The following is an 18,379-nucleotide window of genomic DNA, read 5'->3' on the forward strand; positions in this document are numbered from 1 at the left end:
TCTGCCCCAATTCATTGTCATGTCTTCTCTCTCCCACCCCTACCCTCTATTCATTATCAACTTCACTCCCCCACATTCAATACATCATTTACTCTCCCCCACCCCAATTCCTCATCATTTGCTGTCCCCATCCCTAATTCATCATTATTTGTTATCCCCAATCCTCAATTCATTATTTACTCCTCATCCTCAAAATTCAAAGGGAAAATGTCTAGAAAAGCTTTTCCTAAGAGAAGTACTATGAGAACAGAACAGACACTAGATTTAATACATACAGATGTCTGTGGTCCAATGAGCACTCAGACTCCTGGGAAGAAGAGATATTTTCTCACACTTATTGATGATCATTCAAGATATACAGTTGTCCATCTGCTTCACAGCAAGAAAGAAGTTCCAGAGAAACTTGAAGTACATCTAGCTGAGGTAAATAATAAATTTGGGAGAATGCCAAAGATTCTACGTGCAGATAATGGGGCTGAATACACAAGTCATGAGACACAGAGCATTTTAAAGAAAAATGGAATCCTATTTCAGACCACTGTACCGTACAATCCTGAGCAAAATGGTGTCGCGGAAAGAAGGAACCGAACACTCTGTGAAAGTGGAAGAAGTATGTTGTTTGATGCAAATCTGCCCACAGCATATAGGGGTGAAGCAATCATGACAGCTTGCTATCTTCAGAACAGACTACCAGGTAAAGCTACAGAGAAAACTCCGTTTGAGCAATGGAACACCAGAAAGCCAAAACTACATCATATAAGAATATTCGGAAGTAAAGCACTTGTACATATTCCCAAAGAAAGGCGAAATAAGTGGGAATCTCACGCTAAGGAAGGGATCCTGGTAGGCTACAGTGAAACCCAGAAAGGTTATAGGATTCTACACCCAGAAACAAACAAGGTCACAATAAGTAGAGATGTAGTGATTGATGAGAACTTTGTGTCCCCCAAGTTTTGTGACATCACGCCAGTAGTCCAGCTGAAGTCACAATTACAAGACAATAACAAGGAGGATGTAGAGGTCTGGCTGGATTCTTCAACCACTGAAGGAACAACAGAAAAATCAGGTGAATCTGAAATCAGGAGATCGTCAAGATCAAACAGAGGCGTACCAGCTAAACGTCTACCCTACATAGTCAAGACACTACCTGAATCAGAGCCGCAGTCATGGGATGAAATGCAAGAACTACCTGTCCATGAAAGAACAAAGTGGATCAATGCTGCTAATGAGGAAATCAAATCGCTTTATCAACTTCAAACTTGGAAACTCATCAAGCTGCCATAGGGCAAAAAGGCAATCAAGTGCAAGTGGGTCTTCAAAACCAAATATGACTCTGAAGGTAAAGTCCACAGATTTAAAGCAAGGTTGGTGGCAAAAGGATATTCTCAAAAGTACGGCGAAGATTACGATGCTACGTTTGCTCCAGTCGCTAAACAGACCACGTTCAGAGCTTTGTTAGCTGTAGCTGCTGTACAAAAGATGAATGTCAGACATTTGGATATAAAAACTGCCTTTTTAAATGGTGACATTGAGGAGGACTTATACATGACTCAACCTGAAGGTTATGTAAAAGGGGGTGAAGAGAAACTTGTTTGCAAACTACAAAAATCCCTTTATGGTCTTAAGCAATCAGCAAGAGCGTGGAACACCAAGATGAATAAGGTCTTGTTGGAAGAAGGTTTTAAAAGAGGTCAAGCGGATCCATGCTTGTATAAGCCAAATATACAGATGGAAAGTGGATGTATATTCTCTTATATGTGGACGATGTGATTGTAGTTCATCAGCAAGATGCAAAAATTGGAAAAATGGCTGAAATTCTGAACCAGCATTTTTAAACTGATAAGATGGCAGCTGACATTATGACAAAGCCATTGCCACGAGCCAGGTTCCAAGAATTGAGGACCACACTGGGACTAAGAGGATAAGTAGTTGTTGAGTGAGGGTGTTGGAATAATGCATATTGATCTGTATGTATTTCAACAACTACTACTGTACTGTTTTATATATTGTGCATATTGTGAGATTGTTAACAAAGTTCAGTGAAAAAAAAAAAACAGACAGGATGCCCCCTCCTTCTCTTCCCTTTTTGTTGTTGTAATGCTCCCATGCTGCAAGCCACAGTATATACCAGACTGATCACATTTCATGCTGTAAGCTGTTCAACCTGGATATGAATAAATCTACATTCTGTGTTGCTGACTCTGGATGTTACGCTGATTAATCCGCTGCTAACAAAAACACTGAAGGACTTTACAGAGGTCTTTCAGCTTTGACCACTGCACACCTGTCAACTCCATGTCTGCCCTCAAAGTGCCTGTCTGGGTATCCTCCCACAAATGCATTACGGCCTGCCTCTGTTCGCACAGCCGCTCAACCATGTGCAAGGTGAAGTTCCACCTTGTTGCAACGTCGATAATTAGCCGGTGCTTGGGAAGGTGTAGCAATTGCTGCAGCTTCTGCATATGACTGGAGTGTACGGGCGACCAGCGGATGTGCGAGCACAGTTTTCGAACCTTCTGGAGCAGGCCTGTTAACTCCGGATAATTATTGAGGAAGCACTGCACCACCAGCATCAAGGTGTGAGCCAAGCAAGGTATGTGTCTGAGTTTTGAAAGGGCTATGGCTGCCACAAAATTACGCCCGTTATCACTAACTACCTTGCCTGCCTCAAGATGTAGACTGCCCAGCCATGACTCAGTTTGTTGCTGAAAGCAGTCGGCCAGTACCTCCATGGTGTGTCTGTCGCCCAAACACATCATCTTCAACACAGCCTGCTGATGCTTTCCACTAGCTGATCGATAGGGGGACACCTCGTGTGCAACACTGGCAGCTGCGGATGGAGTGCTGCTGCGACTGCGCTCTGTGGACGAGCTTTCGCTTCAGGAGGAGGAGGGTCGAATGCCTACAGCCAACTGTTTCCTATATCATGGGCTAGGCACCACTGTCCCACCACCGCTGTCCCCTGTATCCACCACATTAACCCTGTGCGCAGTGATGGACACGTAACGGCCCTGGCCATGCCTACTCGACCATGCATCAGTTGTGAGGTGCACCTTTCCACTCACTGACTGCTTGAGTGCATGGACAATGCGGTCCTTCACATGAAGGTGGAGGGCTGGGATGGCTTTGAGAGAAAAGAAGTGGTGACTGGGTAGTTCATAGCGTGGTACTGCATAGGCCATGAGTTCGCGGAAAGCTGCGCTTTCCACCAACCGATAGGGCATCATCTCTAACGAGATTAGTTTGGCTATGTGGGCGTTCAAACCCAGTGTACGCGGATGAGAGGATGAGTACTTTCTTGTCCTACTCATAGTCTCTGGCAGGGTGAGCTGGACTGGAGAGCTGCCTATGGTGGGACTAGCGGTGGACAGGGCGGACTGAGAGAGGGTTGATGATGGTGATGGAGTTGGCGTTCTTTCTGATGGCCTAGATTCAGTATTTCATTGATATAACATTGTAGTTCCCTGACAGCTTTGGCCTTGCAACGACACCTCAACATTTGCTGCTGTGCTAACCGGTGGGCTTACAGTGGGGGAAACAATGTAGCGTTGCTGACTACCTTCATTGGGAGCATTTGCACATGTGGTACTTGAGGTTTAGTGTTCCGTCCACGCTTGCAAGTGCATGGTGGTTAAATGTCTAAGCATGCAACTGGTATTCAAATTTTTCAGATTTTTCCCTCGGCTAAAGGTCTTTGCGCCCTTCTTACAGTAAACCTTGGCCTGATCATTAGGATTTTGTTCAAAAAAGAGCCACACTGCACTCTTCCTACTTATGGAAGACATTTTGAGGCCTTGCACTCTGTGCTATTTTGACCGTCTGGCCATGCAGTCCAGCAACTTTTTGGCTTTTTGTAAGCCGTTTTTGGACTGCTCCGTGCCTGCCAGATAACAGCTGTTGCGATGTCGATGCCTGCTGCGGATGCTCCTTCCCTTCTTCTGAGCTATTGGCAGCGGCACCCTCTTCCCCAATGGATGCCAATCTGGATCAACAACTGAGTCATCCATCACCTCCTCTTCAATGTCATGTGCACCTTCCCCTGTGTCACCGTGTACGGTGGTATAGTATGCGGGAAGGGGCACCTGAGTTTCATCAGGGTCAGAATCTGGCTCAGTACACTGCGAGGACAATGTAGTGCTCTGAGTGAATGTACCAGCAGAATCATCTATCAGTGGCTGTGCATCAGTGCACTCCATGTCAGATTCATCTTGGCCTGGGTAATTCACAATTTTACTTGAAAACCCAGGCATGGTATGTGAAAACAGCTCCATGGAGTAATCGGTAGTGTGGCCTGCCGCATCCTTCAATTTTGGTTGGGGTGAAGGACACAAAGAAAGGTGTGGTTCATGACCATGAGCCTCCAAAGACGACTCAGTGCTTTTATTTTTTAAAAGTTCAGAAGAGGAGGCAATAGAGCTGGAGTCAGCAATGTAAGCCAAAACTTGTTCCTGAAGCTCTGGCTTTAAAAGCGGTTTACCTACTCCCAGAAAAGGGAGCCTTCGAGGCCTTGTGGAGCCAGACGATGACGCAGGCTCAACACCTCCTGCATTAGGTGTTATTTTGCTTTTGCCACTACCAGCAAATCCACCACTAACACCAATACCATCATTACCAGCTGGCAACCCCCGCCCACTAACACGGCCTCTTACACCACACTTCCTCATTTTTTTGAAAAATGTATCCAAAATTCCACCAACTATATGGAACTGTAAAACAAGGTACAAGGTGTATATAGGACAGGGGAGAATTTAATTCTCCTACCACTTCTGGACACTGATGTATGGTGTCAGGCCCAGTGTATATCACACCGCTGTATCACAGGCTGAATTTGGCTGGTGTGAAAAATGTTATATAGGACAGGGCAGGATTGGAATCTCCCTAGAGTGTAGGTCTGTAAGAACGGAACAACTCCTCGACTTATCCTTACTGAGTCACACACTTAGCTTCACTGTGGCCGTGATAACAGCCGTTACACGGTGCTGTGTGAGGAGCGTACACCGCTGTACAGTGTGAAAAAATGCACGCTCAGTACCTCACCAGGACAAAAAAAAAAGGATTGCTTTTAAAAAAGCAGTTTGCAGAGCAGAGTGAAAACAGCAATGCAGCTATCAGGTAGCCTTATAAGGCAGCCTAACAACCAACAGAGCTGATCAACCAAAATATAGCCTCCCCTTGCACTGCACAGTGACTGGTGTGTTGTACAGGCAAAATCGCTAGCAGCAGCAGCAGATTTTTTTTCTTCTTCCCTGCCTAACGCTCTCCCTACAAGAATCATCATCATCATCAGCAGCAGCTAGCCCTATTCTGAGATCAGCAGAAGTAAGATGGCGGTTGGCGTACACGCCCTTTTATATCCCCTGTGACGCCCCCCAAAGCAAGCCAATCACTTGCATGCCCTTCTCAAAGATGGTGGGGACCGCTGCCTATGTCATCACGTTGCCCACAGTGTTCGTTGTTCCTGATTGGCTGAAAAAGGGCACTGTGATGGTGTGATATGCTATGTGGATGTCATTTTTTGTATATTCCTATTTTTAACAATTCCAGTTATTTTCATAGTATTTTTCTTATTACATTGTAAGTCTACAGCCTCACTGTATCTGTCTCTTGATGACCCCCTGTAGTGCATTAATCCCTAAGGCCTGTTGTGAGTTCGTTTTCCCCTTCACCATTGAGGTCTGATGAACTCCCTCTTCTGGAGAAGGAAGGTAGTGAGGCTGATTACAAAACACCTGAGCAGAATGATGATGACTGTGTGACTGGGATCGCTGACTGGATATAATGCAGCCGACGCCATTCTGCCTTGCGGGTGATTTCTCTGAGGGATTCTTGGAGACCAGTCTGATTCCTGCTCCTCTAAAGCTAAGTTTTCTGCTCTACCTTTTGCATTTGTGTTTTGGTTTTGTTTTGCCTTGTTTGTCTGGATTTCTGCCTTTCCCTGCTGGGTGAGCTGAATTCCTTTTTGCTCTGTCTTCAGTTAATACCAGAGTACTGATATAGTCTTTTTGAAGCCTAGCGTCTTCAGGGCTTTTTTCTCTATCAGTCTGTTGGCTCTTGTTTTTGAGAGGGTTTTGGCGGATTGCAGACAGCAGCCTTCCTATTCTATCCTATTTAGTTAGCTTGGGCCCCATCATTTGCTCAGCCTATCTTTCTGTCTGTGTGAGTGTTTTTCCATCTCGCTTCACCGTCATTATATGTTGGGGGCTGCCTATTGCTTTAGGGTCTGCTCTGGGGCAGTTTAGATTTCCCTTTTCTGTCTTTAGGCTATTTAGTTCTCCGGCTGTGATCGAGGGGTCTAGGGCACCGTAGGAACCCCCCACGGCTACTGCTAGTTGTTGTTGTTGTTAGATTCAGGGGTCTGCAATCAGATAGCTGCCAACTTCTCTGGTTTTCTGAACTTAGCTAAGTATTTCTGGTTTTGTCTCCTACGGTGACTCATTCATAACAAAGGCCCTTTGTTCTCCTCTGGGAGGCCTGGAAACCGCCTGCCCCAACTTGTTTGACTACCCCTGGACAAGTCAGTTCCTGTGTGGATAGGATCGTGGACAGACAGCACTTCAGAGAGAGAAGGACCCATTTTATCCTCTGGTGCTAGAGTTTTGGAATCTCGTTTCCCTGGACATTTTATCCTGATACTGGACTGCATTCTTATTCTGGACTATCTTATCCTTTGTGTGGTGGACTGATGTGTGGTGGACTGAATATGGACCTTTTTGTATTTTTGCCTGAATAAAGGTCTTGGAATTGTTCACTCTTCGCTTGCTCTGTTGATTGTGTGATACCAGAGAAGGACCCGGTGACAGGCGGTAAAGCATCATTTGAAATGCGACTTTGGCGCTAAAGTCGCCGACCTCATGGCCGACCTCACCCTAGGGTCGGGTTTCGTTTCATGACACCCGACGTTAACAAAAGTCGGTGACTTTTCAATTTTTTCGACCTGTTTCGCTCAACTCTAGTTTTCAATGTTGGGACAGCAATTTTTGGGGAGCACTATACTCTGGAGAATGATATATGGGGCCCACCATACACTGGAGCATTCCAAAGGTGGACATCAGACACTGGAGCAGCATTTACAGGGCACATTATACACTAGAGCATTAGAAATGGGGCCCATTATGTATGGAGCATTATTTGGGCCCATAAAACAGTGGAGCTTCATCCATGTGGACCAACATATACTGTAGCATTATGTGGAGCTCATCATATACAGTATCAAACATTATATGGGACCAATGATTCTGTATGGAGAAATATATGGGCCTCATTACTCTGTATAGCGCACTATGCAGTGGCCATAATACTGTATGGAGTAATATACTGTCCGTTTTTGGAGCTATTGGAGAATTTAAAATGGATATCAGTCATGAGATGTAAAAAGTGAAGTATTTTTCATTGTACTATACCGCTATTTCTCTGCCGTATCAGAGCATCATGAGTTGTGGTATGTGTTAAAGGGGCGCTGTTTGGCCCAGGGCACATTAAAACCTGGAGCCAGCCCTACCCCCCCACAACTTTAGCCAAATAACCCCCATTTTTCAGTGCGTAACTAGTATTATGAAGTAAATTAAGGTTGAAAAGCTTCAGTAATAAGAATTGATGTTTTTGGCATTCAAAAGGGCACTGTAGGTGTGTTTCCTGGCCTCCACTCCCTGCCGACTTTGCTTCCCCATTGACTTGCATTGGGTTTCGTGTTTCAGTCGGCCTTCGACTTTTCACAAAAATCGGCCGATTTTGTTCGACCCAACTTTTGCGAAAGTCGGGTTTCATGAAACCCGACTCGACCCTAAAAAAGGCAAAGTCGCTCATCTCTACTTATATAAAAACAAATGGTAACCAACCGTTGATCAATGAACACACATGCTAGCAATCAATCACATTTTGAGAATAATTTGCATAATCAGCAAGCTAGATCCCAAGAGAAAAAAAAAACCCTCCATAATCAAACCACCGGAATTTAATATAGATAAAAAGTGTCATTTCTATAATGCATACTAGGGTGACCGCAAAAAATCGATGTCGGAATTTTGTCCGTCTGGACCCCACAAAACGATTCCCCTTTCCAGATATTGAGATAGCCAAAATTTGAGCTCGATCAAACGACGTTAACCCGTGCCGCTCGTCGCTCAAAGTTTGAAAAAATCCAAATTTTTGGCCAAAAAGCTGACATATGGAGCCAAAACTCCAGAACGGTAAATAATAAAAACACGCTTAATATCTCAAAAGAAAGCTAATGTTGTTCTTCAAAATTTATATTTTATACATAATTGTTGTTATTTTAAGTCAAACTGAGTTACAACAGCTTTTAGCCCCAAGAACGTGACCTGGTACCACTAGGAGCAATGGAGCATACTTCGTATATTTTGTTATTAAGTGATAAATTTTGTGGTTTTTTTTGGTATATTTTTGAGTTTAAAGTAGAAATATAACAAAAAAACAAGTAATACTGATAAGTCTAATGACATTTTTTATTTTAAAATAAAAAAATGAGGTATATAATACATACAAAACAGACACAGAAAAGATACAGACGTAGTACCTACACGAGTTGATAATTTTACATAGTTATCTAATCTATTCTAGAGCTTTTGTTAAAGTAGTTTTTGAAACGTCAGAATATAATGCTCGGCATTTGCTTACAACTTGCAGGACATATTGCTTTTGTTCTTCATCTTTTGTCAGAAGGTCGTTAAAGTCGGTTATTAATTTAACACCACGCTCAGCCATATCATTAACTACTTTTAATGTTTTGACAATTTTCAATCCTTCTTGGAAGTCATTATTTTGAGGCCAGGTGTTTGGATTTTGTCTTAGGAAATCTGTTTTTATATTAAATCGGTCAAAGAATGTAAATGTTTCTTTGGTAAGTAAATTTACCAATCCTCCATCAACTACCTCTTTTAATTTTTCTTTCCTAACTTTTGGATTTACAACCCTAGCGTGCTCTGATGGTTCATCTGTGCTACTGAGCAATTTATTAGCCATTAACAACTTTTCATCGTCTGTAATGGTGGGATCAAATAACGATAATCCCACCAACTCTGCATTCAAATACCACAAATGGGTCGAAAATTTGGTCAGGGCTATTTCTGCAATGTCGTTGTCACATTCTTTATAGTCTAACAGACTATGCAAAATACCTAAATCTTGCTTTGGCGCAATTGGATTTTTTCAAACTTTGAGCAACGAGCGGCACGGGTTAACGTCGTTTGATCGAGCTCAAATTTTGGCTATCTCAATATCTGGAAAGGGGAATCATTTTGTGGGGTCCAGACGAACAAGATTCCGACATTTCCCCCCCCCCCCATGAGATCCGGTCACCCTAATGCATACCATTGGGGCATTTTGTGTCCAGTTTGATGATCCAAAACAGTTCTCTTAGGAGGAGTTTTTTCTCACTGCCTCTAGTAGGATTATCCACTCTTTCCATCCCATAGAATGAAAAATTGGTTCATTCCCCCTTATGTCTCTCTACAAAGGGTTTGCCTGCTCCTGAATAAGAGGCATTTTTATCTCTGATGTTAGTAACATGTTCGCCATCCTTTTCTGGAATTTACGTATTGTGCGGCCAATGTATTTCCTTTTACACTCTTTGCACAATATGTAATATACAACATGGTTTGTGTTACAATTAATGAATCTTTTGATCTCATTGGCTGCATCAATCTTTGGCGTTTGCAGTGTATATTGACACATGGTGCATCTGGGACATCAACATCTAAAAAAAACCTTTGCAGCTTAGCCAAGTTTTTTTTTATCACTTTTTGGAGGCATGTGTAGACTTGGAGAATGAGTAGCTCCTATTGATCTCCCTTTTCTCGGCACACATACTAATCCATTTTCCAGGATTTTATATATGTCTCGATACAATATTGTTTATTTCCTGAAAGTGGCAACTATATGAAGTACTAAAAATGGTTTTATTTTTCTTTCTGCTAAATGTTGTTGTTGTTGGTTTGTTATTACTATTTATACCATCATCTCGAGTGTTTCTTACAAGAACTTTTTTTTATAGCTGTATCAATTTGTTTCTTCCTATCTCCCCTTTCCATTAGTCTCGATGTCACAATCTCTGCTTGCTCATGGAACAGTGTGATATCAGAGCGGTTTCCATAGATTCTATTTAGTTCACCATTAGGGATTGAATTCACAGTGTGTGCAGGGAAGTTCCATATGGCAGGGCGAGATACAAGACTCCATCTTGGATCAGGGCAATCTTGGATCCTGGAAGCTTTCCTGCAGTAAGGCTCTCAGCTGTGCACTGATAGCTACTCCCATCCTCTATATAATCTGGGTCCCATTGTCAGGGGTAGCTTATGCTGCATGGCGGGTGGTTGCTGGTGGTTGTTATTTGAGAAGGCGGTGGATTGGTAGATTTATCTGTGACTGTTGCTAGGTTTTGAGTGTGTGATAATTCCCTTTCTTCTCCTGCTTTTACTTAATCCCATCACCCACTCCCCGGTACATTCCTCTGTTATATTTGTGTGTATATTTGTGTGCTTGGTATTTTTCATTACCCCTGTTTGTCTTATCTTGTTAGTCTGGTTGGTGTAGTACAGTACACTACTACTCCCCTCTTCCCAGACTGAGGGCAGATTTGGGAGCTAAGGCAAGGTATGTGGCCCCGGTGTCTTCACCAACAGAAGTAATCCAGGGAACAGGGCAAGCTAGAGCACCCATAGCATTATTACTTCACCATCAGAAGTAAATCGTGGAATAGGGTGAGCTAGGGCGCCGCCTAGCGTTAGGGACAGGGAAGGAACCCCTGGTCCCAGGACATGCATCAACAGAGCCATGACAGACATACTATTTGTAGAGTTTTAAGACAATATAGAGCAGCGATATGGGGTGATAGCTGGACGTAGAGGTTGAGGGATGATCTCTTCAGGATAAGCATGATCGTGGCATATTTGAAAGCAGAAGGGAAGTCAGAATTTAATGATAGATTGAAGAGATAGTTTAGGTCTGGGATAAGTGTGGTGGTAAGGTTGGGGAGAATGGAATGGGGTAAAGGGCACAAGTGGTGAGGTGCGATTTGAAGAGGAGATGAGTGAACTCTCCTTCAGTTATGGTGGGGAGGAAGGTTATGTCACAATCAGTTGTTGGTTGTAAAAAAAAAAAACAGAACCACGTTGAATATAGTCCACACACATGCAAAAATACAAATTTAATTGAAGAAATATAATGGCCCATATATGAGCTTACACGCTACAGGGGAGAGAGAGGACCCCACTGGTAAGATCTTACACTCTACAGGAGAGAGAGGACCCTGCTAACCATAAGAGCTTACACTCTACAGGAGAAAGGAGACTCCACTAATTATAAAAGCTTACACTGTACAGAAGAAATAGGACCCCACTGATCATAAGAGCTTACACTCTACAGGAGAAAGGAGACTCCACTAATTATAAAAGCTTACACTTTACAGGAGAGAGAGGACCCCACTGACCATAAAAGCTTACACTCTACAGGAGAGAGAGAGAGGGGACTCCACTGACCATAAGAGCTTACACTTTACAGGAGAGAGGACCCCACTGACCATAAAAGCTTACACTCTACAGGAGAGAGAGGGGACTACACTGACCATAAGAGCTTACACTCTACAGGAGAGAGAGAGAGGGGACTCCACTGACCATAAGAGCTTACACTCTACAGGAGAGAGAGAGAGGGGACTCCACTGACCATAAGAGCTTACACTCTACAGGAGAGAGGACCCCACTTACCATAAGAGCTTACACTCTACAGGAGAGAGGACCCCACTGACCATAAGAGCTTACACTCTACAGGAGAGAGAGAGAGGGGACTCCACTGACCATAAGAGCTTACACTCTACAGGAGAGAGAGAACCCCACTGACCATAAGAGCTTACACTCTACAGGAGAGAGGGGACTCCACTGACCATAAGAGCTTACACTCTACAGGAGAGAGAGAGAGGGGACTCCACTGACCATAAGAGCTTACACTCTACAGGAGAGAGGACCCCACTTACCATAAGAGCTTACACTCTACAGGAGAGAGGACCCCACTGACCATAAGAGCTTACACTCTACAGGAGAGAGAGAGAGGGGACTCCACTGACCATAAGAGCTTACACTCTACAGGAGAGAGAGAACCCCACTGACCATAAGAGCTTACACTCTACAGGAGAGAGAGAGAGGGGACTCCACTGACCATAAGAGCTTACACTCTACAGGAGAGAGAGAGAGGGGACTCCACTGACCATAAGAGCTTACACTCTACAGGAGAGAGGACCCCACTTACGATAAGAGCTTACACTCTACAGGAGAGAGGACCCCACTGACCATAAGAGCTTACACTCTACAGGAGAGGGAGAGGACCCCACTGACCATAAGAGCTTACACTCTACAGGAGAGAGAGAGAGGGGACTCCACTGACCATAAGAGCTTACACTCTACAGGAGAAAGAGAACCCCACTGACCATAAGAGCTTACACTCTACAGGAGAGGGAGAGGACCCCACTTACCATAAGAGCTTACACTCTACAGGAGAGAGAGAGGACCCCTGTTGTGAGTTCATTTTCCCCTTCACCTTTGATGTCTGATGAACTCCCTCTGCTGGTGAAGGGAGGTAGTGAAATTGATTTGGATGGGAAGAACCTGTTATCTGAACAGGTAGAGTGTGATTGGACATCCGGAATCTCTGAGTGGATATAAGGCAGCCGACGCCCTGCTTTGTTGCTGATGATCCTTTCTGCTCTGAGCTCTTGCATCTAGTTTAGTTCCTGTCTACTAAAAGCTAAGTTTTTGCCCTGCTATTATTCCATGAGATTTTGTCTGGTTTACTTAGTGTTTGTGTTCAGCCAGCCCTGGCTGGGACTGGCTGAATTCCATTTTTGTTTCTGATCAGTTGATCTCTTTGCTCTGTTTTCAGAATATACCTGAGTGCTGATATACTGATTTTGAAGTCTAGCGACTTCAGGGCCTTTTTTCCTATCAGACGGTTGGGACATTTTTGGTAGCGTTTTTTGCGGATTGCAGCCAGCATCTTTTCTGTCCTGTCCTATCTAGTTAGTTTTGGCCCCATCATTTGCTCAGCCTGTCTTTCTGTCTGTGTTTGTGTTTTCACCGTCAATACATGTTGGGGGCTGTCTATTGCTTTGGGGTCTGCTCTGGGGCAGTTTAGATTTCCCCTTTCTTTCTTTAGGCTTATTTAGTTCTCCGGCTGTGATCGAGGGGTCTAGGATCATCGTAGGAACCCCCCACGGCTACTGTCAGTTGTGGTGAATAGGATCAGGGGTCTGCAATCCGCTAGTTACCAACCTCTCCTGGTTTTCTGGACTTAGCTTGTATTTTTGTTTTCTCCTCCTCCGGTGACTCATTGATAACAGAATCACCAGCCATACCACAGATTCTAGGGTACTCAATAGCAGGAAAGAATTGTAAAAAAAAAAAAGTGTCAGAATTTTTTTTTTTGTGTGTGCATATTTTTTCCTCTATTTCTCTGAGGCCGTAGGGGGAATTTTTTCTTAATGGAGATTAAGCAATTGTCTGATTGTGTGGAGCAGCTCACTGCTGAAGTGCGGGGAATTTCAGCCTATCTTGCTCATTCACATGCTGCTGAACCAAAGATCCCTACTCCTGATGTGTTTTTTGGGGATCAGTCTAAATTTTTGAATTTTAAGAATTGTAAATTATTTCTTGCCTTGAAGCCTAACTCATCGGGGAGCTCTGCGCAGCAGGTTAAAATTGTCATCTCTTTGCTGCGCGGCGATCCCCAGGATTGGGCGTTTTCTTTGACACCTGATGATCCTATTCTAACTAATGTGGATGCATTTTTTCAAGCCTTGGGGTTGTTGTATGATGAACCTAATGCTATTGATCAAGCTGAAAAGGCCCTGTTGGCATTGAGCCAGGGTGAGGATTCTGCAGAGTTGTACTGTCAAAAAATCCGAAAATGGGCGGTACTTACTACCTGGAATGATGGTGCCTTGGCGGCTCTCTTTCGGAAGGGTTTGTCAGAAACCGTAAAATATACTATGGTGGGATTTCCTGTTCCCTCTGGTCTTGACGATTCTATGTCATTAGCGACTTCAGGGCCTTTTTTCCTATCAGACGGTTGGGACATTTTTGGTGGGGTTTTTGCGGATTGCAGCCAGCATCTTTTCTGTCCTGTCCTATCTAGTTAATTGGGCTCCATCATTTGCTCAGCCTGTCTTTCTGTCTGTGTTTGTGTTTTCATCTGTTTTTCACCGACAATACATGTTGGGGGCTGTCTATTGCTTTGGGGTCTGCTCTAGGGCAGTTTAGATTTCCCCTTTCTTTAGGCTTATTTAGTTCTCCGGCTGTGACGAGGGGTCTAGGATCATCGTAGGAACCCCCCACGGCTACTGTTAGTTGTGGTGAATAGGATCAGGGGTCTGCAATCCGCTAGTTACCAACCTCTCCAGGTTTTCTGGACTTAGCTTGTATTTTTGTTTTCTCCTCCTCCGGTGACTCATTCATTACACTACACTTTGTCACACAGGTGGAGAACGAGGCCCTCACTTCACAGGCAAAGACCTAGAACGATGACTGTGGAAAACGGATTTCTATTTAAAAAAGAGCCGTTTAAAGAGCCAAAAGAGCCGGCTGTTTAAGGTGAGCGGAGCCAAATGAGCCGGATCACCAAAAAGAGCCGAACTTCCTATCACTAAAACCAACGCCTGTCTGCACAAGTACAAGTATTTTATTGGGGCAGCTGTATTATAGCACCATATACTGTTTTGCACATTTTCTGCATTTGATTTTTTAGCTTCAGGCCCAGTCCATCTACATGTATTTTTTTTTATATATATTTCCTTTCTACGGTGTGTTTTTTTGGCCAAAATCAGAATACACAAAGGGGAAAAATATTAATCCCAAAAAACAAGAGCAAAATACACCAATGAAGATAAACGGGGCAAAAAAAAATACAAAATACTAAGTCATAGTGCAAAAGTAAAATATTAATAATGCCCAAGCCTGAGACAAACTGAAAAATGAAGAGCAAAATGCACCAAAACAAAAATGAGAAATTAGTTCATTCTCGGTACTTAAACCCAAATAAAAAAAAAGTGGGAGATGGAGACACAGACACCTCCGTGTACGCGCAAGGAATCAGATAACACCCTCTCCAAAATACAAGCGCACGCGCAGGGCTGGAATCTATCATGTTATTAGAATTGCTAACATTGCTTGCACTGGGTACTTTTGGGATTGCCTTCTAGTTTAACGCCATGAATTAGCAGCACACGTCTGTGCACATTCTAACGTCTTTGCTGGAGGGGCAGCTGTATTTTAACACCATGTCCTGTCTTGCAAGATGTATGTATAGCGACACTTATGAGCATTATTACTCCTCATTTTGTTAATTTGCCTTTCAGCCTGTCAGTGCACTATTTTCAATATTTCCTTTCCACCGGGTGTTTTTAATTCAAAATTATTAGCAAAACGCACCTAAACGTAAAATGGCGCAAAACTGGTTTGCTCAGAAAGTGCAATCACCTCTTATCCTGCTACACGTTTATGTACAGCGACATTTACAGTGGGGCAAAAAAGTATTTAGTCAGTCAGCAATAGTGCAAGTTCCACCACTTAAAAAGATGAGAGGCGTCTGTAATTTACATCATAGGTAGACCTCAACTATGGGAGACAAACTGAGAAAAAAAAATCCAGAAAATCACATTGTCTGTTTTTTTTTTCATTTTATTTGCATATTATGGTGGAAAATAAGTATTTGGTCAGAAACAAGCAAACAAAATTTCTGGCTCTCACAGACCTGTAACTTCTTCTTTAAGAGTCTCCTCTTTCCTCCACTCATTACCTGTAGTAATGGCACCTGTTTAAACTTGTTATCAGTATAAAAAGACACCTGTGCACACCCTCAAACAGTCTGACTCCAAACTCCACTATGGTGAAGACCAAAGAGCTGTCAAAGGACACCAGAAACAAAATTGTAGCCCTGCACCCGGCTGGGAAGACTGAATCTGCAATAGCCAACCAGCTTGGAGTGAAAAAATCAACTGTGGGAGCAATAATTAGAAAATGGAAGACATACAAGACCACTGATAATCTCCCTCGATCTGGTGCTCCACGCAAAATTATACTATTTCTACTCTGGGAAAATTGATGCCACTTTAGTGGTGTGTGACAATAATTTTTTGAAATGTGGAGACACCAAGTTGGGACTCCATCTGGTGGGTTGCCTGTAGTGGACGGGTTCTCAGAGGCCCATTATACTGTTTCAACTCTGGGGAATATGATGCCACTTTAGTGCTGTGTGACAATAATTTTTTGAAATGTGGAGATTCCAAGTTGGGACTCCATCTGGTGGGTTGCCTGTAGTGGAAGGGGTGTCAGAGGCCCATTATACTGTTTCTACTCTGGAAAATATAATGTAACTTTAGTGGTGTGTGACAACAATTTTTTGAAATGTTTGTACTCCAAGTTGGGTCTTTATCTGTTGGGTTGACTGTAGTGGCAGGGGCATCAGAGGGTCGTTATACTATTTCTACTCTGGGGAATTTGATGCCACTTTAGTCGTGTAGGACAATTATTTTGTGAAATGTGGAGATTCCAAGTAACGTCTCCATCTGGTGGGTTGCCTGTAGTGGAAGTGGTGTCAGAGGCGCATTATACTATTTCTAATATGGGGAAACTGATGCCATTTTAGTGGTGTGTGAGAATATTTTTTATAAATGTGGAGACTCCAAGCTGGGTCTCCCTCTGGTGTGTTGCCTGTAGTGGAATAGTTGTCAGAAGCCTATTGTACTGGTTCTACTCTGGGGAAATTGATGCCACTTTATTCGTGTGTAACAAAAATTTTTGAATGTTTGCACTCAAAGTTGGGTCTCAATCTCGTGGATTACTTGTAGTGGAAAGGATGTCAGAGGCCCATTGCTCTATTTCTATTTTGGGGAAATTGATACCACTTTATTGGTGTGTAGCAATTTTTTAAAAATGTTTGCACTACAAGTTGGAATTAGAGATGGTGTATTTCACCATGGATGGAAGACACCCCTTGTCAGAAAGGAAAAGAGAAGACTAACAAAGGACACAGGCAGAGGCGCACATGAATGACAGTGGTTAGAGAGGTGTTAGTATTTTGATATTCAGGCTAAATATTGGTGAATAAATGTGAATTGTCAGCTCTGCTCAAGGACCTTAAGGAAGAAGTTGTTCTTCATTTGCATTGGATCCTCAGTGAAATGTAACAAATGTTTACAGATCTCTGAAGTCAACACTTACTTTCTGACCAGAATGGTTTTCTACATTTGCATAACTTGAAGCTCACGGACCCACCATTTAAAAGCTCCAATGGGGTTCTATACCAGGGACAGGAAATTATTCATTTGAGGAAAGCGTTTGCAAATATCCAATTAGGAGAAGGAGCCACCACTCCTTCTGGGCATGAAATTCCACAAAGGCTTAGAACACGGTGGAGCAGGAGTTCTTATGTAGGGTAATGAAGTAGTTTGGGCTTGGTGAGAATTTTACTAGGTGGATCCAAGGCCGGAACAAGGTATTTTGGTGCCGTAGGCAGATGAAGCCGATGGTGCCCCCCCTCCGCTGAACTTTCAGTCCCTAAGTAAAGGAATGGGTCAGAGACTAAAGCGACAGGTCCCCTAACGCCCCTGTCCTTTCCTTCTGATGGGTTAAGTAGCAAGCTGTTAAGACTACTATCAATAGAATTGCTACCTTTTTCACTCAAAAATACCAGCAAAAGTAAAAAGAGTGATGTGATGTACTTTAGAGAAGTGGCTCAACAGGGAGTATTTTTTTTAAGATAGATATAGAATCATTCATTGTTTAAGGACCATTAAGAGAATACAAATCGCTATATTCCTCCCTGACAGCCTATATTTTAAATCTCAGACCTAGTGATGGTCATGGAAACTAATATAGCTTAACTATAATGGGGGCTGTTTGGTTTCAGTTAAGATGTCCAGCATTTGGAAGACATCGTAATAGAAACTAAACAGACCCTATTATAGATAAAGGGATACATATGATGATTTTACTCCCATCAGGGTAGTTCTGGTGCCGTATTTCTGTATTGATGGTGCTTCTGCTGATGTATTCATGTATGGATGGTGGTTCTAACAATGTATTTATGTAGTAATGAATGTTCTGGTGACTGATTCATAACCAGAACCATCATCAATATAAAACCAAAATCATCCTCACTACATAAATTGAACACCAGAGCTATCACTAGTACATACATACGGCACCAGAACCATCATTAGTAAATAACTATGTCGTTAGAACTTCCATCAGTATATGAAAATGGCACCAGAACCACCATCAGTAGATAAATGCATCACCAGAAAGCTCATCAGTACAGGACTACATCACCAGAACCACTATCAGTACATTAATGTGTCACCAGAACCACAGCCAGTGAA

Source organism: Dendrobates tinctorius, unplaced genomic scaffold, assembly GCF_039654945.1.
Source record: "Dendrobates tinctorius isolate UK_male_01 unplaced genomic scaffold, ASM3965494v1 ptg000259l, whole genome shotgun sequence".
NCBI lineage: Eukaryota > Metazoa > Chordata > Amphibia > Anura > Dendrobatidae > Dendrobates > Dendrobates tinctorius.